The sequence below is a fragment of the Macaca fascicularis genome, chromosome 9, assembly GCF_037993035.2.
Source record: "Macaca fascicularis isolate 582-1 chromosome 9, T2T-MFA8v1.1".
Classification (NCBI taxonomy): domain Eukaryota; kingdom Metazoa; phylum Chordata; class Mammalia; order Primates; family Cercopithecidae; genus Macaca; species Macaca fascicularis.
This window is the reverse complement of record NC_088383.1, coordinates 53,166,802-53,194,635: the sequence shown is the minus strand read 5'-3', so window position 1 is coordinate 53,194,635 and position 27,834 is coordinate 53,166,802. Positions and strand designations below refer to the sequence as shown.

The window sequence follows — 27,834 nt, the reverse complement described above, 5'->3', positions numbered from 1 at the left end:
ATGCATCCACCTGCCCTCAGCCCACACTCCCAGCCATCAACCAAGCATTTCGTGTCTCCACCCATCCTCTCTGCAAGGAACTGGAGACTCAGAACCTCCTGAGGAGTTGCTGGTGATGCCACAGGTAGCAAGGTAGACAGCAGCAAACAGGCACCTCATCACCTAGTGACAGCCTAGGGTATTGGAGCTAATTAGTGCAGAGCAAGGCCCTGCTTTCTCCTGTTTGGTAGTCAATACACCACTGGAAAAGTGAGTGTGGATTTCAGGTGACACAGTAAATCTCAGGTGGACTTGTCATTTTGGAAGGATTATTTCTCAATGACAACTCAAGGGACCAGCTATGTTAGAATTCACTGTGAGTCCAGTCAATTTCTTTCAGGCAGCCAATGGTCTCAGTCTCTCAGGCAGTGTGTTTTTGAAGGAGCCCAGGTAGAGGATCTTTTAACACAATCGACGTTTGAGAATCACTTTTCTACAGACTCTGCGAACCTCGGGTGGAATCATATATTACAAAGTGCTGAATGAAAGCTTCCAAAGTGTCCTCCTGCATCTACGTTCTCTGGGGCAGAAAGAATCAGCCCAGTTAAGGGCAGCTGCTGCCCCAAGGGCGAGGCATCAAACCTGCTGTTTGCAGGCTGGCCTGCAAGTGTGGAAGCTCAAGAGCCACGGTCCCCACGAGGTTCAGAATGGCTGAGCTTGGAGACCCAGCAGAGGGAGATGAAGGAAACTATGTAGGCTGGAGACTGCCCATTTTTCCCTCTCCTGGTGAGAGCTTCTGGTGAGAGAAGAGAACTGAAGTCACTGTCTTTATGTTTAGAGAGGTGAGTGTACGGTGGCAGGTCAGGGAGAACACAGCATAGCCATTTATGCAGTCAGTGCTGCTGCCCTCGGCTCACCAGGGAAAGCTTCAATGTGCTGCTCAGAGAAGCGAGCACCGTTTTCCTGAGACCCTGAACACCCAATTCCCAAATCTCGGGAGTTGGACCACGGCCCTGAACACGCAAGCTTTTGCTCTGGAAAGCTAAGCCATCCAGAGAAGTCTCTGTGTTTGTGAACAAGCAGAAGAGGGAGAATGGTGTTTTCAAGACTGGGAAGATGCCCCGGGCAGGCAGGAAAGAGCAGGTGAGCCCTGGGAACCTGTCCCCATCCAAACCAAGGTCTGGGGGTAGTTAGGGCTTTGGAGAGTGGGAAGCCAGTCCTTCACAGCTGCATGGAAGCTGGAAATTACCCTCTGCTGCTTCTGAGCCAAGGGGGAAACCTTCCTTCTGGCCAAGAACAATGTGGTAAGAGTGGCATTTCTGTGGCCCCTGAGCCGCAGAGCCCTAAAGATGACAGAATCATGAAGCCAAGAGGACACAGCAGTAGCTGTGATGCTGATCACAGGCTGAGGAGCAGCTCCTGCCCGTTTCCAGGGCTCTTGGGCTCCAAGATCCCTGCATGATCTAATTGAAGAGGAAGGACTTCAATTAGATGAGAACAGCCAGCATCGTGTTTCTTCTTAACCCTAGGGAGCAGATGCTCGGAGCCAGGTGTAATTTGATTTGAAAAAATAAAGAAATGTGATGCTTCTTGCATCTGATTGTGGAGGAGCAACTCATAACTTACACCCTCCGCTTATTAATTCCTCCATCTGCATGTGAGCGATTTTAGATCACCTTAACTCGGCTGCTGAAAGCTGCACCCTCCTTATCGCTCAACACCCAGCATACTCGACACACCTCTTGCAAGAGCTGAAGTTTATATAAATATTATGTCTTACGTTCTTATCAAAAATCAGTTTTCCAGTATTTATGTTTTAGATTTCTTGCCACCCCTTGCAGGTGGGACCAGGAGGGGTGGGGTGAATTCTTGGCCAGAAAATTTTTGAAGTGGCTCCCAAGAGAGTGAGGAGCTGAAAAATAAAGAAAGCAAACCTTGAATATGTTTGCAGCAGCCTGAAGCAATTTTATAAAGTAGGGTGAGAGGGCTTGCCAAAGATACAGGCATGGAAATTATTTCCCTTTTTAATGCAGATAGATGAAAATGAGAAAATTGTAATCCTAAGAGGTAATTCACCCAAATGGAAAGGTCTCTTAGCATGCCCACTAGTTATATGTTTCCATTTTTTTCTAGTAAATATACATATATATATAAATTGATACAAAATTCAAAGGAACCAAAGAAATACAAAATAAAATAAAATAATTGGTCTTCTCCCCTCTGCCTTTCAGTCCCTCTGGTTGTCTTCCCCAGAGGAGAACGTTACTGTTTTCTTCTCTATCTTTGCAGAAATATTCTATGCACATCTAGTTATATACGTATATAAATATATTTTAATACAAATGAGACCTTACTGCACACACTGCTCTGGGCCTTGTTAGATGGACCATACTTTATTAAACCAGATCCCTCTTAATGAACATCAGAACATGTCCAATAGTCCAATATTACAAATGATGCTGAAATAAATATCGGTGATGTATTTCCAAGTCTCTAGAATACTGAATGCAGGGTTTACCTAAGACACAGGAAATGTTTTTAAGGGCAATGTTCTGGGTTGAGTTGGCTCGTGGAAGAAAATATGAGAGCCGTGTTCAGGATTCCCTCGGGAACAGAATGCTGGCCCCTCCCCAGCTCAGACCCATGCCCAGCACTGTCGGGGGCCATTCATTTCTCCAGGACTCTCCTGGGAGAGGTCATACCGGGATGCCTTCATTAGTTAGGGTGGAAAGATGTTTCACCTTTAAGAGGAATAACTTTCCTCTTCACAAGTGGTCTAGAAAAAAGAACGTAAAATTGAAAAAGTGGAAAACACAGGTCAAGATGAGGCAAAATCCAGAATCACTTCAGACCTGAGCGGGGAATCAGCTCAACACGCAGAGAGAGAGAGCAGGGACCACCAAGGCAGCTCGAAACCTGAGCGAGTGTCAGAGAGGCAGAGTGAACTTTTGTAACAGGCTCGGCTATAGGAAATTCTTGGGACACTTCCTTTCCCAATAAAACTTCACGTAACAAAGCTGTTTTTGACAGGGTTGAAGATTTTGTGGAAGGGATACAGAGGCCTTCACTTTGCAGGTGCAAGAGATCCCTGAGATAAGTCCACTGGGGTTGTCGAGGTCATTTCATTTGTGGCGCAAGGTTGACACATTTTGAGGACAAGGAAGAAAACTAGAGAAAGCCTTGCCCTGGGAACAAGAGAATCCAACCAAGCCCCATTCTCCCTCTTTTTCAGGACAAGGTCGTCAGGACACAATGGGGTTATGGAGAGGGGAGAAACAAAGGAAAAAGCACTTTATAATCATTACCTCATTTAATTCCTGCAGAAGGGGAGGGAGAGAGCATTGTTTCCATTATGTGAACCACATTCCAGAAAAATTGGAGAATAGTAAAAGAGAGAGAAAAAAAATCAGCCCTAATCCCATAATTGAAGCAAAGTTATTGTTACCATGCTGGCAATTGTTTTCACACCGACATCTTAATGTGTTTATTATTATTTTTATATAATTATGGTCAAAGTGTTACAACTTAACTCTATAGCCTCCTTTCTAATTTTTCGTTAACCATTACAGCGTATACAATTTCCATGTTGCCAAATTCTCCAAAATCATCACCTTCCTGAACATGAACCAATCATCGCCACAGTGTCAGCTTGACTTGGACAGTTCCTTACTGTTGAACATTTGCATGGCTCTTGGGGCTTTATTTCTGCATTATTTTAAATAATAGTACAATTTCAGATTGTTTTGTTAAGATAAATTTCCCCAACGGGTAGGGGAGTAAGGGGCAGGGGAGAGGAAGTGAGTGGACAACCATCCTAAGATGCCCTCAGGAACTTGGAAATAAGATTTCCTTTGAGAGTTCTGCTGTAACAGCCGACCCATAATCAGGGAGTATAGCAATTTGAGACGTTACCCTGAAGGGTTAGAGGCAGCCAAAAGTGAAACAGTGTTGAAGGCACCAAAGTAGGTGAAGAATGTGACCATCAGAAGAGGGTGGGCTGACCCGAGGAGCCCAGAAAAAGTGGTCATACCAGTTAGAGTGTTGGGGGGATGCTGGGTAACCCTGGTTTACTCCTGTTTTCTCAGTGTCATCAGTAACAACTCCCTCCCCATCTCACTCTCAAAACTGTCTTATTTTAGAAAACAAATTACACAGTCCTCTCCTATGGATGACTTGGCAATGGGCAGGCCTCTCTCTTCCAGAGGGACCAGATGGATGCACCCTATTTTGAACAAAAGAGTTGGAAGAGGACAAGTTGCGTCTGAGAGAGGGGTGATGGTTACTGCCCCAGGAGGCTGGGTGCCAAGCCTGCCTGGACACATGTGCTCCAGTGGGACAGGGCCCACTGTACCTCCGGAGGTACGGCTGAGGAGGGAGCTGCAGAGATAAGCATGGCTCTGCACCCCAGGAGCCGCTGGGGGGACTCTGACCACCACATCAGGGGAAGGGTCACCCCAAAGCCTCCCCTTGCCTGCTGGGGCCCAGCACTGCCCTGCGGCTATAACACCTATGAACTGAAGGACCAGAGCCTTCCTCCTGGAGAGAGGGAGGCTCACCAAACACTCTCTGGACTTTGCACATGATCCTAAAGGCGAGCTGACCTTGCAGTGAAGACGTCTGCCTGCCCACCAACACTAGGGCAGTGTGCTCAAGCAGGTTTTGTGACATCTGGGAAAATAAAGGAATGCAGTGCCATTGGCTGGATCTGAGTGTGTGCAGCAATTCAGGCTTGACAGATGGGTGCAGCAGCCTGCAGGTCCCACACGTCCCCAGGTGCAGCCTTTCCCCACTCTGATGCCACACTCACCATAGTTCCCTGTGGGCGTGGCAAGAGGACCCCCAGGCAGATCCATGTCTCCCTGTCAGTTAATTAGGCACTATATTTTATGCTTTGGTTTTATGAATTTGGACAGCTCAAATCAGTGTACAGGGGTTCACTCAACCCTGAGATGGTTAAAAAAAAAAACCGAGTTTCTGAGCCACAGAATGAGGGGCAGACCCATCCTCAAAACACTTGATGAAATTTTTTTCTTTTGTCTGCCTTTGGTTGCTCTGTATTTTAACTTTTAAATTAATCTGAAATTTGCTTTTTGTTTAGGACTAAATTACTCTTTCTCCCCAACTGCAAGCAGGTTATTATCATGTGATTTGTGGAAAATACTTTTATTTATGAGTATTTGTGTTGCTTTATGAACCATATAGCTTATTCATTCATGAGCCAAGGTCTTTGAATTATTTATTGTTTCGTTGATTTGTCTATTCATGAACAATGACCAAATTGTTTTGAGCATCATATCCTGATAACATTAATAATTATAAAAACCAATCTTTTTATTCAAAGATGTATGTTGAACACTCATATTATTATTTTCACAGTTACTTCAGAACTTGTTCTATTTCTGAAATAGCCAGGAGGATATTGAAATGACCTACACTAAGTGTGTGCATTAATCTAGGAACAATTGATATTTTCACAACAGTCATTTTCTTATTCAGGGATATGATATTGTTCAAATGTGTATGTTATTTTTTGTGTACATTTTATATGCCAATGAAGTTTTGTAATTTTCTTGGTTGCAATCACACTGATTTTCCTTAAAAATGCTCCAAGGTGTTTTATGATATTTGTTGTTATTCTTTATATGTTTTTTCTCATTAAATCTGCTTATTGCTAGAGAGGTATGTAATTTAACAGCCATCTTATGGATGACAAAACTGGGGCTCAGGGTGGTTCATAAATTGTTCAAGATTTATGAAGCAATTAAGCTGGGGAGCAGCAGCATGAAGCAAATGAGGACAAACCCCGACACCCACACGAGTGTTTCCTTATTCTGCTCTGTGTCTGGGCTCTTGGCAGCCTGTGGTGTTGTGAGTGGGCCTGTTCCCTTCTCCCCTCCATGCTGACTTCCCTCCCGTGTCTCCGTGGAGACTGGCTTTCCTTCCCACTGTGCTGCACTTTCATCTCCAGCCCTTTCCAAAGTGCCCTCCTTTTCTGAGAATGCCTGCAACTCTGTCTCCCACAGGAAACGTTCATCATGCTCACCATCCTTGCCTTTCGTGTTTTCCTTGCGACCATTGGGGAAGAGACCTCAGTGAGCAGAATGCACAACCATGGGGCGGAGGTCTGAGCGTGGGGATCAGCTCAGAACAGGAGACCAGATCACAGATACCCGAGTCACCAGGCTACAGCCTGTGCAGCTGGACACGCTCGCCATCTGCTAGGGGTGCCTGGGGCTCTGCGGGTGTCCAGTTGGCTGTGGGGCAGGAGTGAGACTGGATACTCTGCTTCAGGTGATCCATCCAACTCACATTTGGTTTATACCCATGGAGCCACAGGCTTTTCCTGAAGGAAAGCTGTGGTGTGTGGCCTCCCGGACTGGCCACCCTCCCCTGGTTGTGATCAGTGTTCTGAAGCCAGTACCAGTGGTGGACAAATCCCACTTAGTGGTGATCTCACTCAGCCATGGCTTTTCACTCAGTTGCTCCTACAAGAAAGATGGACACAGCATGGTTATCCCACATCCATGGAACTTCCAGTTTTGGGAGACAACTTCTCTGGGTCCCTTTGTCACCACTCACAATTCTCTGTGCAATATCTTACCGCAATTCAGATGGATTAACTGAAGCATGGCAAAATGACAAGACTGGCCAAAGCCCACGGGGAAGCCGAGAAAGGGAAAGCTGGCCTCGAAAGCCGCAGACTGATGTCTGCTGGGGCTGCAGGTCAGCTGCCCTAGGTCTGCAGGCATTCAAAATGGAGCAGAGGCTCGGCCCCTGCCCTCCTGAGATGTGCCAGAGGCAGGCACCTGGGAGTGTAACTTGAAGGAGGAGCTAGAGGCACTGTGGGTCTGGTTCAGCTTCCCAGAGGGCCTCATAAGAAAGGTGTGGTTCAGAGGGAAGCCTGGTGAGGGCTTTGCGTAGAGAAGGGCAAGGAGGGCATTGTTCTTTCTTAGGAAGAGTCAGAAAGCCACTGAACCAGCACATGCTCTGTCCCCAGAAGCGGTGGCACTCTCACCTCACTCTTCCACCACCTGCCTCTGTAACCCAGTTGAAGCCACTTTCCCCTCACAGAAGTCCTGTCACTGACTTCCCAGAAATGAGGATAGGCACGTTCACCACTTCAGAAGAAAGGACTCTATAAGCACAAATGATGGGAGACTCTCAGCCCCAAGAAAGATGTTTTTCAAAAGACCAAAGAGGGTAAATAACAAAAGCACGGATGGTGTGAGGTCCAGGCGCTATTTTTAGGGTGGTTCAGGACAGACGGAAGATGGAAGAGGTGATGCTGGCTGCCGGTCCTGCTCCGTTTTGGTCCTCACCCCCGGAAAGCACTGAATCCTTGATTGTTTGGTTAAAAACATCCCAGAGTGGATTTTGTTGTTAGCTGCTCTTGATCTTTTAAAATTTCCTGCATGTGCTATTGACTGCACCCCCGGCCTTGATAGAAATCCAGACAAAATTGTCAGCCTATGAGCTGTGGCTTTGTCATCAGCAGGCTCAGCCGTTCTGGCGACAGGGGCAGGAGGCTGCGGGGCAGGAAGTCGGGCTGTGAGCCAAGCCTGAAGTGACTGGAGAACAGCCTCAGACCCACCCTGGCCTCTCGTCTCTCCGTTCCTGCTCCTGCACCGGGCAATGGATGATATTCCTACGTAGGAAACCAGAGGAGAAATTCTGCCGCAAGCACAAAACGGCCTTACACAGTGAGTTATCAGAAATGCCACTAAATGTTGCAGGTGTGCATTTGCAACTTTAAGGAACACGCGGCCCCGGGCTTCACTGGGCCCCTTCACCATCCAGCCCTATACCTGAAAGGTGGGGCCTACCAAAATGCAGATGGATGAAACCACCACAGCCGGATTTCTCCGTGTGTCCTAACTTCTGCATAGTCTAAGCTGAGTTAGCCTCACTCTAAGGAATGGCATGATGCGAGGTTCTCCTGGAAGGAGGGGGTTATCTTAAGACCCTCTGGATCTAAGTGGGGCCTAGCACATGACTGGCACCGACTGGTGAAGGAGAAAGAGAAATGGTGAAGGAGAGGAAGGGAATGGAGGAAGGGGAGAAAGGGAGAGGCAGGAAGGCGAAACCAGAAAACAGGCAGACACGAAGCAGAAGACCTTCACCCACCCAAACACAAATCTCCAAGCCAGAGCACTTCAGCAGCCGGCAGGGCTGGAACCAAAGGGGTCATAGCAGGAGGTGGCCTGAAGCAAAGGAGTCAAGAAGAGAGGACGGTGAAGTCACTGAGGACGTCTCATGCTCCCTCCATCGAGGCCTCAGTCACAGAGGCCTTCTTGCTGCTGAGTTCCTAAAATGGAAGAACCACAGCGTGGCAATGACTCGGAAATGTTTGCTCACGGCATTTAACAAGAGTGGCTCACGCCTGTAATCCCAGCACTTTGGGAGGCCAAGGCAGGCAGATCACAAGGTTAGGAGATCGAGAACATCCTGGCCAACATGGTAAAACCCCGTCTCTACAAAAAATACAAACATTAGCCAGGAGCCAGGCGTGGTGACCTGTGCCTGTAATCCCAGCTGCTTGGGAGGCTGAGGCAGGAGAATCGCTTGAACCTGGTAGGCGCAGGTTGCAGTGAGACGAGATCACGCCACTGCACTCCAGCCTGGCAACAGAGCAAGACTCCATCTCAAAAAAAAAAAAAAAAAAAAAAAAAACCGGACGCATTTTTGCCATTCATTTCTTAGCATGCAGACTTCATCAAAAGCAGCATTTAACTCTTCCTCTTCCTCTTTATCTCCCCAAGGGATGCATTATGATCTACAGCTCTACCCTTAGTCCTGAAGGAAGTTAGGTAAACTCTGGAGTGGGAAGACTGGTGTTTCTGTCTCCTCAGCTACGTAAACACGCCTTCAACTGTTACATGCTGCAACTATAAAATAAAGTTTTATAACAGCCCGTTTCATGTTTCACAGCCCGGCTTGCATTTCAGTTTGTGGGAGGGTTGCGGAGGGAGGTGGGCCGGGAACTGGGGAGAATACACACGGGGAGTTCATCAAGGTGTAGTTTAACGGTAACTGTTGAAATAAAAGATGAGAGGAATACCAATTTCTGTGAAAGGCAGACGTTAACACAGCCCTGTCAAAGCTCCAGACGGATATTGGCATTGAATATGTGCAAGGTGGGCTCCCATGACAGGCCACCCCCTAGCATTCCTCATGACCAGTTGTACAGTTATTCACAAGACAAGACGAGTGTGAGGTGCCTCCTCTGAGCAGGACACGATGGAATTTGCCCCGTCTTGTGTGAACCAGAGTCTCTGAAACTCACCCTTGAGTTAGAAGAAAGGTAATCAAATCAGAACACCCCTGAACAGCACTGTTTTTTAAAAAAATCTTTTATTTTAGCAGAATCTCCCAGTGGCCATTCCGACTAAGAAAAAAACTGAAGAGACTAATCTTCATTTCCATGGCTAGAAATACAATTTGAGAGCACATTTTACCTAAGGGTATTAAATTATTTGACTACTCTGAAAACCTTTCCCAAACCTTAAGGATTTTAAAAGGAGGGAGTGCCATTGCCTCTGCTTCACAGAGGGAGAAACTGAATGAGAGGAACAGGAGTTTAGACAAGTTCACCCAGCATTCATTTGAAGGAGTCAAGGTTAAACCTCAGCATTCCCAACAACGCAAATTTGACAGTACTAGAACCTCAGGAATTCTGATTTCTAAAGATCTACTTTATCGAAAGGTAAAAAATATAAAGAAAAATCTCCCAATATAGAAAACTGGGATCCCAACAGTTAAATATATGTTCTGCGTGTGTACAAAGTCAGAAGTTTAGAAAAAAGGCACGTCAGAAACTGTGACCTCCCTTGCCAGTGTAGCTCTCATGAGTAGCATAAATAAAGTGCCTGAGAATCCATTTTAAAGAATTATTTAATCTCTTGTAAGTCTGGAGTTAAGTATTCTGAATTCAGTGCAAACTCGTCTATATTCTTGTTGAGAATACATTCATTTACACTAATGTCAAACTTCTAAGGCCCCAGCATCTACATAGTTTTGGAAAATTCTTTCATGCTAGAACCAGAGAAGTCTCAGGCTTCCTTTACAGCCATGATTCCTGGTCACCCTGACACTGAAAGTGTCAAGTTTTGAACGTGAACAGAGTTGGTCATTTTATCAGTATTTCAGGACTCAGCAGGTTTTTTCTTTTTTCTTTTCTTTCTTTTTTTCTTTTTTCTTTTTTTTTTTTTTTTTGAGAAGGAGTTTCGCTCTTCTTGCCCAGGCTGGAGTACAATGGTATGATCTCAGCTCACTGCAACTTCCACCTCCCGGGTTCAGTCAATTCTTCTGCCTCAGCCTCCCGAGTAGCTGGGATTACAGGTGCTCGCCACCACGCCCAGCTAATGTTTGTATTTTTAGTACAGACAGGGTTTCACCATGTTGGCCAGGCTGGTCTCGAACTCCTGATCTCAGGTGATCCACCCGCCTTGGCATCCCAAAGTGCTGGGATTACAAGCACGAGCCACCGTGCCCGGCCCTGGGACTTCGCTATTTCTCACCATAAATCCAAAATCTGAAAATTCTCGTTTCAAAGAACTAGATTTGTTTGTGTTCATGCCAGCAATTTTCTAAGCTGAAGATGCTTCCTTGCTGTGCACTGAGATGATATGTAGGTCAACTTGACTGTTTTAATCAACTACAAGCTCATGTAATTTTCTGTGTCACAACAGCTTTCCAATATAATACTCTTATCTCTGAAAACACTGTATTTTAAAAACAAAACAAAACAAAAATTGGTCATTGATTTTTAAAACACAAAGAAACTCTCCTGTTATGTATTTTTTGTAATTTAGTAAAAGTGAGCACTTGGGAAGAGCTCCCTGCAACACACGATGGCCCTGGTGAGGCCTGCGATTCACATTCTGGGCTGTCAGCTCTGATCTCACAGTGCCCACAGCACTTGGCCACCACCGCTTCCTCAAAAGAAGCATTTAACTCTTCCTCTTCCTCGTGAATGCATCAGTGGCTAACCGGAGAGTGCGCTCAGGGGCCCTTCATGGAGTCTCTGTGGGGAAATCTGATTGTCTCCACGTCGCAGAGGGATTTGTGGAGGTCCAGGATCGGGTGGGCTGCCCCATGTCACACGGCTTGCAAGTGGAATCCTGTCTGAGAGGCACCAGATCCCATCCTCTTTCCACTGTATTGCTTTTCTATGCAATGGAAGAAATTGAAGTACACCTTTCATCAGGTGTCCACCATTGGCTCCAGTTTGATTTCTGAGTCTAATCTACATTACATATAAACCCATCTACCTAATCCATATTATAGGTAGAAATACATCCTTCACCGGCCTCATCTCCTTCATCCCCAATGCCTCCCAGTTTGAATCACAATGAGCCTGGCTCTGCAATTGGCTCTTAGCTGTGGTCTCTGCAATTCCACCCTTGCCCTCTGCCCCTATAAGCATTCACCACCCAGCACCCAGCATGATTTCATAAACACGTAAATAAATCCATCACTCTCTGCTCAGTGCTTTCTGGTGGCTTCCCAGGCCCTCAGAAAGAAACCCAGATTTCTTAGTGTGCCCTTTGTACCCTCTACTGAAGCACACACATGACCCCAGCCACTCATGCATGAATCTGATACAAAGGGCCATCTCATTCACCACGCTCCACATTCTTTGCATTCCCAAATGCTCCAACCTCATTCGCACCTGGGGACCAGTCTGTCCCTGCCTGGTGTCTTCTGGCTTACTTTCATGCCATCCGGTTCTCAACTAAAATGTTCTCATGGAAGCAGAATGGTCTGGAAGCCAAGTCCTGTGATTTTGCATCACATCCTCTTGCCTTCTCTTCTTCACTGCACTGTAGCTCTCTGACATTGGCACTCTTTCCCTCCATTCACTGTTTCCCACCATGCACCGTCAATTAGAATGTTGGCTCTCTGCAAACAAGGCTGTGTCTGCTCCAGGACTGAACTGTAGTTGGAAAAAACAGATGTAAAACTCACCTGCTGAATTTCCTGATGCTCCATAGGACTGTCCTCCCAGCACTGGACCAGCCTCCTCCCCTCTGGGTGGTCTCTTCTCCAGGTCAAATGTGCCTTGTGTGTGAGCTGTCCCCCATGCCACGTCTAAACTCTACCCCATGTGAGGGCCCCCTGAACTCTGCAGACTCCAGATCTGAGCTCAGCCCTGCAAATGCCACATAACTGGACGATGTGACTCCAGGGAGAGCCTTGAACACATGGAAAGGGGCCCAACATTAGCAAGAGGAGCCCGGTTCTGCAGAAAGCCTCGGTGCAGTTCAACTAAGATGGCTATAGTCCTTTCACTGCCCCTCACCCTTCACTCTACCATTGCTGGGGCCGGGGGTCCTGGATGGTGGGAGCTCTCTCTGCCCCAGCTGCTCCAGCCAGATCCTCCTCTCCCGGCCTCATCCACACAACCTCCAAACCTTCATGAGTGGCCTTATTGGCGAAGATAAGACTCCAGGCTCAGAGGAAAGCACCTACTCTTAAGGCTGAGAACCAAAAGCAAGGGCTTCTCTCCAGGAATGCGCCCCTCAGAGGGAAGGTTCTAGTGAGGCAAGGAGTGCCAAGCTCACCCTTGGAAGTTTTCTATAAACCTCTGGCAGGCCTCTTCTCACTTCTCAGGAGGTGAGCTAATTTCTTGGTTGAGTCAATGTAGTAGAAAGTCAAGATGGTTTGATATCCATCTGACTCGGAGTCAATGTAATTTGTCAATTCAGAAAACTCAGTCTACGACAGGATTCGTGATCTGGTGAATTTGACTTTTCTGCCTCAACAGCCACGTGTGGCAAATGCCCCCTCACTCTTGGTTTCTGAATTCTCCTATCTAGGAACTGGAAAGGCCCTTAGGTCTCAGAATCTACCTTATACTGTAGAACCCATGGGCGAGTCCCCCTGAAAAAGGCAGGATGGCACTGGGAGTCCAGTCTCCTGGGTCCTGGCCACGGCTCTGCCTCTACCCACAGGAGGTTCTGCTCTGATACTGCACATCTCTGCATCTGTGATCACAGCATAGTTATACCCTGTGACTTCTGAGGCTACTTTTAGCTCTGGGATTTCATACTCAGGATTTATAGTTGTAACTGGTTTGAGGCCTACCTCCTCAATGAGGTCTTTTTGATGGCCCTGTCTAAACATGTCCTTGTCTCTCCTCTGTGGCTGCACACTGCTTGCTTCCTTCACACCCTCACCTGCCCTACCATGACTCACCCCCTCCATGTTTGCACTCTCCACCTCCTGCGTGGTTCTCCAGGCACCAAGATGCCAGGGAGCCAGTACTCTCCTTCAAGGCCACAGCCCCAGGACCCAGCACAGTGTGCCTGGCACCAAGGAGGTGCTGGACATTTGCTGAGTGAACTGATTATAGCCTCTACCTCTGAGGATGCATTTGTGGGAAAGGGCAGTTCACCCTTCACAAGGCTGGGTATGCTGTGTGTGAGCCTAAAATATCCAGATTGAGCTCAAATCAGCCTCAGTCCAGTTTGGTCTCAGGTCTAACCATTGACTCTTCTAACCTTATTAGCAATTACTCAAATTAAAAAAAAAAAAAGCATAGAGTTTCTTTAGAATCCTCTTTTAAAATCCTTCCCTTTTAATTTGGAATATAGTGGCTTGGGAGAGCTGGAAGTCGAAAAACAAAGCGATTCATTCTCTGGCCAAGAAATGTTCAGAAGCAACAATGGTCACGTTTATACTACCATGGCAAAAAGAGAATGCTTAAATTAAACCATTACTGATTTAAATTCATGAACTAAGATAATTGATATTGAATATTGAAATTAAAGACTGCATTTGTGTTCTTAAGTCTGCCTGGTGGAGAACATTTGAGTAATATTTGTCTTTAAAGAGTACGTGGGTGATGAACCCTGAAAATAGCCTTCCTTCTATATCAAATATGACTTTAACAAAACAAGTTGGACTACATTCAAATCTGCTTACATAAATGGAGTTTGTAATTTTTCTTAATGATTTGAGATTCTATAGTAATTTCACGGCCACATGTGGATTTGAAGAGATATAAGCTTTACAAAAATCTAACATAAATTAAACTTCATTCTATATTTATTCAATACATATTCTTGTTTCAGGAGAAAATATTTACTGGATGATACCTTTGTGAGAACCATTCTCAGTAGCAGATTGTTATAATGACATGGTTTCTTGCTTTAACAAAAAATAAATGGTATCATTTAAAAAAGAAAAAGAAAAAAAAAGCTCTCCCCATTGGTGGCCTGGGAAGGGAGCACATGGTGACGCTCAGCAGCTATCTCAGCTGCAGCCCTCCTGGCAGGGTGGGGTGGAAGGCAGGCAGTTCTCTGCTCTGAGGCTGCAAATGTGGAGGCAGCAGAGCCCAGGGAAGTCAGGTGCCCTGGCCGCTGCCCCTGTACTCCAGCCACTGTCCTGGGGGCAGTGAATGCTGAGACAGGGTCCAGGTGGAAAGCTGGAATCGCTTGGATTTCCCCAGAGCATCCCTTGTCACCATGTCATATTCTGCCAGGCAGCCTACAGCATCCAACAGCATCTCAGAAATGGGGACTGTCTGGGGTAAGTGCACGTTTTTTGTGTGTATTTGGTGTGTTTGGTTTATTTTAATTATTTTAAGCTCAAAGTCGAACTCTACTCTCCCATCCTCCTGAGCTGTCATTTATGGAAATCGCAATGTCCCCACAGGACCTGTGTGTGAAAAGATAAGGCCATGTGAGAAGAACTTTGCCCATGGGCACCCCTCTGCGGGCTCAGCCAATGTAGGACTCTGTGTTCACCCTGCCCTGTGGCACAGCCCTCTCTGGCACTAGGTGACCTTGGGATGTTGTCCTCCTCTCAGCCTTGCACTCTCCTCTCAACTCTGAGGCCAGTAAAGGAAGGGAGTCCACTTGAGTGGAAATGCCGAGGGCGTGGCCCCAGGGGCAGATCAGAGCAGGCCAGCCGCGTGTACAGAGCTCCGAGTCTCCAGTGGGGCCGGGCAGTTGGCAGCTCTAAGCGGCCCCCGCGGAGCGCCCATCCTCTGTGGTTTAGAAGCACGTTTGCCTCACATGGCAAGCACTGCTGCCTTTGTTCTCCTACAACTCCTCAGGGGCTGAGCCCTTGGGAATGAACATGCACAATAACAGGTTGCAGAGGCCTAAGGATTGTTTCTGACAACAGCAGCTCTCTGTGACCGTGGCTCCCAACTGCATCTTCCCCAGGTCCTTTAGGCGCAGACCTGGGGAGGCGGTCACCCCTCAAGTAAGAGGGCGACAAAAACTAAATGAGTCAAGCCACCCCACCCACCACCCTCCCCCTGAGGCAGGTGCATGTTCTCAGCCCTTTGACAAGGCTCCCTAGAAGTTAGTCCCTTTATGCAAATCGGCCTCCCCCTCTGGCGTGCGCGTGTGTGTGTGTGTGTGTGTGTGTGTGTGTGTGTGTGTGTGTACACAATGGCATTGACCTGAAAGTAAAATCCAATAGGTAAGAAACATCCTATTCCAACCATGACAGACCCTTCCCCCAATGCACGTGGGTGGAGCTTGGTCACCATCCCCAAGATTTCTGGCTCTCAGTCTCAAAATGTGGGCTTAGCAATGTATGGAGTAGCCTTTCCAAGTATCCCCTATAAGCAAAGACAGTCTAAAACCAACATAAAAATGAGTGTGCATGTGGGTTGAGAGTTTTCAAGATCCAGGACGGCGCATTAAAAAGACCTAGAGAGCTTCAGCAGTACTGAGGCCTGGCCCCACCACAGACCAGTGAAAGCAGAATATCTGGGGAGGCATCAGGCATCTTTATTATTTGAACTCCTCAGCTGATTTTAACAGGTAGCCGGGGTGGAAAATTCTGGGTCAGGCCTTACAGAGACTGGAGTCCATGGCTCCTCCAGCTAGCCTGATAACAATTCTATCCACACAGGGAACCATCCTGTCCCCACACACTGCGTGTCATCCAGCCAGTTGTTCTCAGGCTTTGATGTGTGTCCAAGTCACTTGGGAGGATCATAAGGACCACAGAGCCCCAGGTTCCTTGGAGTGGGTGGGACTCGGGCCTGGGGATTTCTCAGAGCTCCCGTGTCAGTCTGATGCCCATCGGAGTGTGATCACCAAGGGCCTTGTCCTTACAGAGAGTAGAAGGTGGTTGAGCAAGCACAGCAATTGATGGCAGTGCTCCTTGCCTGTTTCACAGTAATACCAGCCAGGAGCCAGCTGAGCCTCCTGCAGAGGTGAGCCAAAGAGAGCCCCCCACTCTTTCACCTCCTCCTCCCACACACACCAGAGATCCGTTCTGGAGCTGTGCCTGTGCAAAACCCAGTTTCCTCAGCCATTGCGGGCTGGGGTGGGCTTCTGTGCTCTCCACCTGTCATCCCAGGAGCGCTGTCCCAGGCTCCACCTGACTCAGGGAAAGGTCTGTTTCCTGTGCTCTGAAATGCTGGGTCTCCAGACACTCCATCCATGAAACAAACAAAATAGTGTGAGTCTGTGTTCTCAAATGGGAAGGCCCCAACACACTCTGCCTCCTGGCCCCTTGAATTGGTGCTCCCCACCAGGCCCACCACGCAGGCTCTGTGGTCCATGAGGAGACAGGCTCATGATGGGGCCTCCTCCCAGGAGACCAAGCTCCCAAGAAACTTCCCCTCAGACCCAGGGCTCTGAGCTGGGTAATGTCTAAGGAGAGGCACAAGAATGACTGGTCAGGGACTGGAGTCTCTGCCTGGCCTACCTAAGGGTATCCTCAGCTGCAGGTCCCCTTACTCAATGAACAGAACAGGGAGGGGATGCCTCTGAGCATCCACCCCTGAAGCCTATCTGTCTCAGTCTGGCCACAGCCCCTCCAGCACCTGAAATGTTAACTCTGCTTCCTTCTAGAAAGCCTGAGGCCATGGAGGAGGCTGGGCGGGGGCAGGTGTGGATAGGTGGACTCTGGCCAGACAGGGCCCTAAGGTGCCGCCTTGCCTGGGTGCCCAGCCCTGATTCTGGGACAAGGACCATGCTCCACACCAAGCACACTTGCCAGCCTGCCCTGTCTGCTCTGAGCCATCTCCTCAACCCACTGCCTCTTCCCTCTGCTGGACACCCACCTCTGACGCCTCCCCCACAGCTCCATGTCAGCTATATGCTGTCTCTGTCTTCTCATTAGGACTTTAGGCACACTCCAAACAACATCTCTTTTAATTTTTATTACTAAAAAGTTCCTCTCCAGCAACACCAAACCACCAAGGGGTGGCCGGCAGGGCAGCACTCTCTGGGTCGGGCCAGCAGGGGTGCCTGGGAGGGGGCTTATGGCAGAGGGGCAGGGGTGGGCCACTCCCTGGATGCATTTAGGACTATTTTGCAGATAGGTGATGGGGAAGCACCCACAAGGATAGTGTTTGAAATAAAAAGCAAGCTAAAGCCAGGACTTTGAGGAATGGAGCTCAGATCCCCAAAACTTAGCATGTAGAACAATGTTTTTGAATCTTACTGGGCATAAGACTCACCAGAAAGAGATAAAAATGCAGATTTCAAGGCAGCCGAGGAAGCTGCTCCCACAGCAAGCCCTGCTAGGCCTGTGGTGTGTTTCCACGAAAGATTATGGGAGACTCGATGAAGAGAAAAGCAGAATCCAGGGATGGGTGAGGTCGGACAGCCAAGGCCAGAGCACAGGGTGTAAACCAGAGAGGTCCTGAGGTCCCAGCTGATGGGAAGTACACGAGAGGTAGGAGGGCTGTGAGTGGAACATGGATCCTAAAGTCACAGATCTCTGGGCATGACTTCCTGCGATTCTGAAAGCCTCCAGCCTTCAGGTCAACCCTTGAAATGTGAGCAGGTCATACAGAACCTCGGGGCCTGTGAAATCTTCCTCCTTAGAAATAGACTCTTAATTTATAGAGTTGAGAGTCCACCCAAGAGGAAAGAGCTGGATTTATTGCTGGCAAAATATGAAGGTTGTAACACGATACCTCTTCAAGTCTCCTTGTATATTTTCACGGGCCAGGCAGTAATTGCCTCCAGAGGTGAGGCCCTGATGGGTTAGGGGAGGAACCCTACCCACCCGCCCACCAGCTAGGAGGAGGGGGTCTGGGGCCAGGTACAGCTGTGGTAAGGATGCAGGACAGAATGCACTGAGAAAAATAAGTCATGGTAGGGTCCAGCAGGCCCAGGAACTAGCAAATAAGGAAGCCACAGAAACAGAGGGAAGGTGGTAAACACAGCAGAAGGGAGCCGAGAACTTCCTCGTTACAAAAGCAGGAGCCCTACTCTGTTCCCAAAGGCCTGAAATCTCTCCAGAGGGTAGCCGTGTCCACACAAGGCTTCCTTTGGGTGAATCAGGCACAATGAGGGTCCGGGATGAGTCACTCTCGCTCCAGCCTGGCATCTTCCCTTTGGGACCTTTCTGCAGACAGAAAACTGTAGCCAAATTAGGACACTCTAAGGATCTGAAGGCACCAAGACCTGCTGGCCTGTGACCAGAAGCATCCAGATTTTCCGCCTGATTTGGGGTGATCCTTAAGTCATCCGACTCTCATTTTCCTCATGGTGAAGGGTGTTTATTAAAACCCAGTGACTTGTGAAGACCACCAAATGGTACCTATGTGATGTCAAAGCTGTGCTGGAAGAAGGGAAGTGTATTCTCCCAACTAGTGGTTCAGGAGAAAGAGGCATGACTCCCACAAGCACTGGGAAAACTTTCATCCACCAAATAATCACACAAGTCATGCAAATGAACACTGTGGGAGGTGCCTCAAAGGAGAGAACATGCACCTGCCCCTGCCCCCTGCCCCTGCCCCTGGCCCTGGCCCTGGGGACGCTGGCAAAGATTCTGTGAGGAGCTCACCTTTGGACTGAGGTCTGGAGGATAAGCACATGCCAACAGGTCAAAGAGGGGGCAGACAGTATTGGGGGCAAACAGAGCACCATGCAGATGCCTAGAGCAGGGGTTTATGGTGAGCTCAGCCTCATGAGAGGTTGCAGCCAGAATGGGGAGGACTGTGGACCAGGTAAAGATCTAGCCATGGATCTGGGAAAAAAAAAAAAAAAAAAAGGCACGTGAAGCATGTAGAGCCATTGAAGGACTTTAGGCAGGACAGCGGCATAGTGAAGCTTTGAAAAAGGCCACGCTGGCCAGAAGCAGTGCAGGGAAAGGCCTGCAAGTTGCAGGACCAGCACAGAGAGGCGTCCTGGCCATTTCCACCAGGCAGTCTCAAGAGGGCTGCTGCAGCTCCAACTGAGACGCTGGCTGTGGATAAAGGCGGATGTGTGAGACCACCTGACAGACAGAATCAGCGGGGACAGACTGCATTTGGGGTAGATGAGGGTTTGCTGTCTCCACGGCAATATCCTAACAGGAGGACCACGGGAACAAGGTGTGACTTGGAGCTCCAGATTCAGGTTCTGTTTTTATTATGTCAAGATCCAGGTGCCATCTACATGGGAGCTTCAGGAAGGCAGTTGGCTGTGTGTTTCTGGAGCTGAGGAGAAAGCTCTAGAAGGAGATTTCAGTGTCTATGTCAGCTGCACACGGGAGTTCACGAAGCCAAGCTCCTGAATGAGGCGGCCAGAGGAGAGCTCCGCATGAGAAAGAGTGACAGCCAGAACTGAGTCACAGTTGCACCCCATGGACAGTAGCCGTGTGCAGTGCACAGAACAGGAGAGAATGGGGTCTGGAGGCCAAGACGGTGTGTCAGAAGGAGGGAATCGTTAGCAATGACAAAAGCTGCTGAGACCCTGGAAAAGAGAGACAACAAGAGAACTCCAAGGGTTGTACGGAGACATCATCCCGAAAATGCTGAAAAGTCAGTAGGCGACAGACTGTAGGGACATAGGGTTGCATGTGAAAACAATTGGGGTGAGTGAGGAAATGTCAACGCTTTTGAATATGTGAGAAGTAGGATTGGAGCTGTGCTTGGGAAGATCATGGTGGCTTGAAAGGAGAAGAAGCTAGGAATTTCATTCTCCGCGTTAATACTGCCATCTTGTAAGAAATAACGCGGTGTAGGACAAGGTTGGAGCAGTCCAAGAATGGATGGGAATGATCAAATCACAGCCACTAAGCTTGCGGGAACTGAATTAGGGGGTGACTCCACAGATATGGAAAGGAGAGCAGCTGGACTTAGTGTTGAATGGGCCACTACAGGGTGAAGGCACAGACAACTAAGAGACTGGCAGGAAGGAGAACAGAATCCATGCCCCTGTCAGAGCTGGATGGCCAGGGATTCTCTGCTGAGCCATTGTCAGGGGCAGCTGTTTCAGGCTCCAGTAGAATGTCACAATGTGGAGACACCCACCAGTCACTGTTACCTGAAGACCTGTGCTCAGGACACAGGGCAAGTGGGTGTGGGGCCGGCAGGGACTGCAGAGTTCACTCAGGGACACGTGTGGAATGCACAGAGGGGCTGTGGGAACACAGAGCCCCAGAGGAAAGGACAGTGGACAGCAGGAGTGAGCAGGAGACGCGGAGAAAAGGATGGATGAGGAATGGAGCCCTGTGGAGAAGGGCAAAGAGACTGCTTCCACCGTGGCTTTGCGGGGAGATGCCGGGCAAGGCTTCTGCAGTCCCCTGGGTTTGGAGGGCACAGTTTCCACTCGTGTGTAGGAGGAGGAGCCAAATGGAAAGGGATGGAGACAGAGGAGGAGGGCAGAGGGGCAGCAGCTCAGGACCACACCATCTGAGGATGAAGAGAGGGCTGGGAACACGAACAGCCCCGGGGCTCAGCGCAGGCCGCCAAGGGAATTCTTCAGTTGTCTGCTTTGGCCACTACTATTTGTGTGTGTGAATATGTGCGTGTGTGTGTTTTCTGAGCTTTATTGAAGTATAACTAAAAAATAAAAATTGAGTATTTAAGGTGTACAAGGTCATGTTTTGATATAAACAGGCATTGTGAGATTATCAAGAACAAGCTAATCACCATATCCATCACCACATTTTTTGTAAGAATACTTGAAATCTGCTCTATTAGCAAATTTCAAGGATATAGTGCAGCATTATTAACTATAGTCACCATGCCATGCATTAGGTCTTCATAATTTATCTAATAAGTAAAAGTTTCCTATCATGTTTTTCAATAAGAAAGATGTGTATGGAGAAGTCAAAATGGCCAATGAATGTGGAAAAAAGAACAAGATTAATGGCAGTGATTACCCGACATGCTAGTTAAGACACTGAAACATTGTCCATCTGTCAAAGTAGCAAATGCAACCAGTTTCTGCAGACACATCATTTGGGTTAAAGACAGGACTGCGTATCATAGGATGGCATTTTTCCCTGGCTCTGCGGCTGCTGCCATGGTGGCTCTCCCAGCCCCTGCTGTGGGCATGCCTGGAAGCGACCCCCAGCCTCCTCGCTTCCCTGTGGTGTGGGTCGCTTCCTCTAGAGCTGCAATTACATTTGAGCCAGAGTCAGACACAGAGGCTTCTGAGCCCTGAAGATGCTGCAGGATCTGCGGGGCTGCAGGAAGCTGCCTCAGGACCTGCTTGTGCAGGCGGGAAGGCAAGCTCAATGGCAACTCCATGATGTCTTAGAGATTTCCTCTAATGTCACAAAGGGAAGAAAGACCAAAAGTGCCATATTTGAGGTCCAGAAACAGAGCAAAGTGGGCACTGTAACTCAGGATGGGTCAAGGGACCTGGCCACTCACATATAGCTGAGAGGTGGCAGAGCCGAGATTTCATCCAGGCTGCCAAAACCCAAACACAGACCCTGCCTGCAGCACGCTCTGCCTCTCTAAGTCCACCCTGCCTAGGACTAGGAAGGCCGGGTGTCCTCCCACCCAAGGCAGGCAGTGGTGGGAGGAAGTCAGCAGAGAGACCAGGTGAGGGCCCCCAGCACAGCCACAGCACAGCCCATGTGAGCCTGTCGGACATCGACACATACCACGTGTCACCTTGTGCACAGTCAGCCCCCGAGCAAGGGCACAGCAGAGCACCTGGTCGCAGAGCAGTGTGGACAGAAGAGGGCACACTGGCCCTGCTGGGGAGAGTGGGCAACTGAGGAACATGCTGGGGCCAGGGTTGCCACCAGCTAGCCTGAGCCAGGGAAACTATTCAACTTTTTTTTTTTCCCAACAAAAACAATGACAATTTTCTGTCCATTGTCATTTCCTAAGAACGCTTACGGGACAAAGTCTGAGCTGCAGTAAACAGCCTGGGAGCCAAAGTCCTCTGGCTCCAGCGAGCACGTTAGGCATGATTCATCTGGTGAACATTCTCTTTCTAAAGAGGGAAGGCCAGGTTAAACAAGGGTTTGCACAAAGCTCTCTTCCTGTGACAAACAAAAGCCTGGGCTGGGCCAGCCATCAGTCCAGGCTCAGGAGAGGTCCCTAACCAAGTTCGTATGTGGCTCCCATGAGACCCTCCCAGATGGGGTTTGGGGAAGATCTGATGATGATGGTGATGATGATGATATGGTGTTCTTCCAGAAATGCCTAAAATGTGCCAGTAGAGTCTTCCCTGGGAAGTAATATTGTCCTGGCAAAGCAATGGTATCAGGAGGCCTTTAAGTCTCAATCAGAATAGGAAGGAGAAGGTACCTTTGGGAATAAATGAAGCACCGTGGGCCCCAAAGAGAGCCAACATGCAAATCATGGCCTAAAGACGACCCAGGAGGGAATGGAGCTCAGGACCAAAGAGGGGACACAGAGAGGAGGCAGCAGAGGGACCGGCAGCACCATGATCCAGGCATCCATAGTGGCAACGCCAAGCAGCAATGGCCCTCCTGTGCTCAGTGGTTACACGAAGGCCCAGATCAGTGCCAAGCAGGTGGTCTACTGGGTAGGCAGGGTATGAAGGAGACATTTCCTGCCTGATCTTGTCAGCCAGGCTCACATCTCAGACCAATCCCCATCCCACCTTAAATTGCAATCCACATCCTTCTCAGGAAACAAGAAACCCCTCAGTCTGCACAATGCTTTCTTTGCCATGATTTGTATCACCTATGTCTTGCTCTATGATTTGGGGATTATGTCCATTGTTTGTTGGCTACACTCTCACCCCTCATTTGGAATATGCATCAGCTGCAGGAGGGCAGGGAATTTTTTGTTGCTCCCTGATCTCCCCCTAGCACCTCAAGCAGTGCCTGGCACACAGCAGGTGTCCACAGCACTTGTTGAATGCAGAAGTGAATGAACGGTAGGATAGAGTCACCCAGCTGACTTGGACCCGGACTGGCCCAGCTGGTGGTCTACACCGTGATTTGCTGCATAAGCCACGCAGCTTTTCCTGCATCGACACAGATGCAGCCCCTCTGTCCAAACATGGTGCTCCCTCTGTCATTGATGGGAACCAGATGGAGTCTCGCCTGTAACATGACTGAGCACTGATTTCAGTAAAGTAAGTGAATTACCAAAATGTAGTCATTATAATCTATCTTCATCTTAGTGACACACTTGGCCGGCTGCTATAAACCAGGGCTTGAAGAGTGAATGTGAATTTACAGACCTCTCAGCTCTGCCCACAGGACCCAAATTTGGCAGAATTGTCATCTCTATTGAACTGTTACAACTTAATGATGAGCTCTTCTACCCCCAGATTTACCCGTAATATGTGGTAACCCAGTTATAGGAGCTGTCTGATAATTCATCCTAGTACATCAGATTTGGAAAGACCTTTAGGGTCATCTAAACAAATTCCATCTGCTTGAAACAAATGCCACTAAATCACAGCTACCACTCTTCTAAGACTGGGCCAAAGCCCAGCTCACACAACTCATCCCACTCAAACAACAGTCCCACACACAAAATGAAGTGTCCACTCCTAAAGCTGAGTCAGCCCTGAAAGGTCCGAGGGCTTGAGCGACCTAGCTCAGGCATGACAAGTGACTTTCAGAACTGTTACTCAAACTGAAGAGTGTCTGACTCCAACCCAGCACTCCCAACCATTATGCTCACCACAGACTCTGAATTCTGGAGAAAATTGTCAATAGAGATGTAGAGTATTGGTGACTCATAGGTCCTTGACACCTGCACTCACCAATCTTAACAACATTAAAAGCGAGAAGACCAGACATTGTTGCTTCCTGATGTGATGAAGGTACAGCAGGAAGTGCACAGCATTCATACAAAGTGGCTCTGCAAAAAAATAAAAAATAAAAAAATACGTGAGTTTAATCAAGCATTGGATATTAACCCCCTGTAAGAGACGTGGAAGATAAATCTTCAAGAAGAGGGCATTTAGCTAAATCCAGAACATAATCCACTCTACAGAAAAATGACCCATGACCAAGTTTTTTCAACAAATAAATGCATTTAAAAAAACAGGGAGATGTATTACAGATTAAAAGAGACCTAAGAGACACCTCACCCAACCACAGTGCGTGGACCTTGTCTGCATCCTGAATCCAGCAAAGCACCTGCAAAAGGACAATGATTTTTATATTTAGCTGAGATTCATTTATGATGACTGCAGTATACTATTCCATTCTACACCTTTTTCCTTTTTTTATTTTTGTAGATTTAGGGGGTACAAGTACAGTTTTGTTACGTGGATAGATTTCATAGTCGTGAGGCCTGGGCTTTTGGTGTAATCATCACTTGATTAGTATACATTGTACCTGTTAAGTAATTTCTCATCCCCCCCTTGCCCTCCCAACCTCCCCCCTTTCTGAGTCTCCAATGTCTGTTATTCCACACTCTATGTCCATGTGAACACATTATTTAGCTCCCACTTATAAATGAGAACACACAGTATTTGACTTTGTTTCTGAGTTGTTTCACTTGAGATAATGGCCTCCAGTTCTGCACATGTTACTGCAAAAGACATGATTTCATTCTTTTTTATGGCTGAGTAGTATTCTAGGGTGTGTGTGTGTGTGTGTATTATACACATTATATATATATAAAACATACATGTTATATATATACACCAATACCAATATGGTGTGTGTGTGTGTGTGTGTGTGTGTGTGTATATATATACTTCTAGAATTTGCTTCAAAATACTCCAGGAAAAATAAAACATAGAGTAAAGGGGTAGATGAAGTAAGAATAGCTAAGTGCTGATCATTATTGAAGCTAGGATATGAACAAGTGAGGTTTCATTCATATTAAGTATACTTCTACATATGCTTAATATTTTCCATAACAAAGTTAAATTTAAAAAGAAGTAATGACACCCAGGAATAGAATCTTAAACACCAAAGCAACATTGTACTTTATATGGAAATGGTCACGCTCTCCCTTTGAAAAGCTTTCTCATCACGGGAGATAAAGTTACCAACTTAGAGAAACGGAAGGATCTCAGTGAGAGACTCCCCAGGAATATACCACAGAAAGCGAAAGCATAATGGCTAAGAGATAAAACTATGGAAAATTTAAGAAAAGATGTATGTTTTTAAATACTAGTGAAACATTTAAATATACATAATGAACTGGTAAAATATAAAGTACATGTCAAAAAATCTTAACATTATCATTACATTAAAAATTTCATAATCCTATAAGAAAAAATAGACTATTCCCTCCAAACGGGCAAAAGATATGAGCAGAAAGTTTGTGGGGGGGAAAGGAAAGGTATAAAGACAGTGAATATGCATAAGGGAAAAAACAAGCACAGGTTCACTTGTAATAAAATCAGCACATATTTAAAAAGAACATCAAGGTCTACACATTATTGACAAGATGAGCTCATTGGAGAACATCGCATAGTCCCGCTGTGGCTGAAGGGAAACTGTTCTTCCGCCACACTGCTGGTTCACACTCGCTATTTATATGTAGCAAAAGCTCATTAATGCCCTTTGTTTCAGCAGTTCTTCTTACAACTATTTATTCATGAGAAGTAAAAACAAACAAAGGTTTGTCTTACCTACAACAGTAAGTACAGGCAGTTTCTTCTGGCGCTATGTAAAAATTCGTGCATGATTGAAGATGATGAACCCTTGGCTTGAAGTCAGAGGCCTGAATCCTGATGCTGGCCTACTTTTAGGACTTGGTTTCTTCTTATCCTATGGGCTAAAAGTTAGCACTTAAGTCTACAGCTACTGAAAAACTGGAATAGATCTAAAAGACAAAGTGTTTATTTTTGCTAATATATATAAGCTACCTATTAAAAACCTGCCTGTTCAGTAGATACCATTTTGCGCATCAGACTAAAATAATAAAAATAATGATCTTCTTCAGTCTTGAGTCTTGAATCTCAGAATCTTCATCTGTATGGTGAACTCACTGGGATAGTTTTAGAAAACACATCCATTGGCCAATACTCTGAGTTCTAGTCCAACATGAAAAGCATATCCTTGTGTTATCCAAGTCATGAAAGTAGAGCCAGTTTCCCTAAGATGTATTCTTGGAATTTTCCAGAAGATTAATTCTTCTCAAGCCTTAGATTGCTACAGGATTGACCTCATGGGCTAACATCCATAAGAGGACATTACCAGTTGAGAACCCACGGACTTACAGGTGAAACTGACTGCAGCTTGCTTCTATCTGAATTTCCCCTGAGGTGAACAAATCTGTGCCAGTAGGAGTTGCCCAAGTCTCCATTCTAGAGCAACAGGACTGTTTTGAGTACAGTTATGAAGGAGGAAAAGCAGCTCCATGCCTCCATGGAAACCCAGCCTGAAGATCTCAAGATCCTGGTCCCCGAAGAAGCAGATCCATGGCACCAAACCCCACACTGTACAGCCCATCTAAAGGTCAACGGCACCTGTGCAAGAGATATTAAGGAGGAGCAACGATAAACAAAATCAGAGAATCTATGAGCTTACTCTAGTGGCGAATTTGAGGAAAAGCTTTGGCGTTATCCAGCTTAAAATTGAAGTCAAATGCTGCAGCGTTTCCAGAAACATGAGGCACTGGTTTGTCCCCAGGACAGGAAATACTGATGTTGACTTTCATGATGGAAACAATGACTTCTGCCCACTCTCCACCCTCCTTTCTTACACTTAGAAAATTTGGCATTAAAATGAAAGGCAAACCAAAAAAGAAATGGAAGGTGACAACCAGAGAAAAGACCATGTCAGCAAAATCCCAGCTCCAAGTCCTGAGCCCTGATACTGAAGATGCATTCACAGTTTGACACAGAGGGTGGTATTAGGATCTAGGAACAGATCGGGGAAAATTTGAGTAAAGGAAGCACCTGACCAGGAGAGCCAGGCTGCACTTGGAATCACTGGGGAAGGAGAATCTTGGTTACATTTGCTTACCAGGATTACCCTCCTGTGGGTTAATCAATCCTAATAGGATGCTGAAGGGTTTTTTTTAAATTTTCAATTCAGAGGCCCATTTTTAAAAATATGCTCACTGTTGGTTAAGGCACACAGCTGATTTTATTAATATATATAAGGATCCATGTCTAAAGAACTCAAAGTTATTATTAAACTCATAACTACTAAATTAACAGGCACATATACAACATAAACATTCTCAAATACAGGACTGTGTCATGTTTAAAACCCTACTTGTTCACTGAGCACCATTTTATGCAAAACTATCTGAGAAAACAGCTGCCAATTAATATTGGAATAAGATAAAGTCAACCTATGCCAATGAATGGAGCAATATTGGAACCTATTTTCCAGAACTAACTTGATCATTCAACAAAAAATTCTGGCAGGAAAAAAGAAGAATATATACATACACACACACATATACAGGTTCTTTTCAGAAAACGTCTCAGAAATGTGGTCCTCATCATGTGAACGCAGTGTTCATATGTGTGCTGCCTGATTTGACTCTCAGCTTTCTGTCATTGCATTGGTGTTTGGGGGGTTTTGTTCTCATAGTACAGAAAAACTTTCAACAGTTAAATGTGTGCAAAATAAAATGCAAACAGCACAACTCAATTACTTTCCTTCAAACTGATGGCATGTTTCTCAGTGTCTGTCAGTTGTTTTAACAGAAACTTTTCTATCAAAATCATCTGCAAAGAATTGAAATTACCCTTTCAACATTTGTTTTCCAAAATCCCTGCTCTGTTTTCTCTTTGAAAT

The 27,834-nt window shown here is 46.9% G+C and overlaps 2 long non-coding RNA genes across 6 annotated transcripts in view; one reads left to right on the top strand and one right to left on the bottom strand.

Annotated features, from left to right (window-relative positions):
• Positions 1–9,852: 9,852 nt before the first annotated feature.
• LOC102122087 (uncharacterized) lies at positions 9,853–26,665 on the bottom strand. Of its 5 annotated transcripts, XR_012417237.1 has the most exons (6): positions 26,611–26,665; positions 25,710–25,855; positions 24,210–24,258; positions 23,880–23,977; positions 11,651–11,914; positions 10,683–11,147 (listed from the first exon to the last, which is right to left on the bottom strand). It is a non-coding gene; the product is annotated as an uncharacterized lncRNA (long non-coding RNA). The 5 variants fall into 5 exon arrangements; XR_012417238.1 differs by having other exon boundaries at positions 9,853–11,147; positions 23,798–23,977; positions 25,710–26,665; XR_012417239.1 differs by lacking the exon at positions 26,611–26,665 and having other exon boundaries at positions 11,692–11,914; positions 23,798–23,977; positions 25,710–26,549.
• Positions 14,261–27,834, top strand: part of LOC123575550 (uncharacterized) — a 42,011-nt gene continuing 28,437 nt past the window's right edge. Inside the window, exon 1 of the long non-coding RNA XR_006700827.3 lies at positions 14,261–14,511. This is a non-coding gene — a long non-coding RNA (uncharacterized lncRNA). The remainder of the gene's footprint in view (positions 14,512–27,834) is intronic.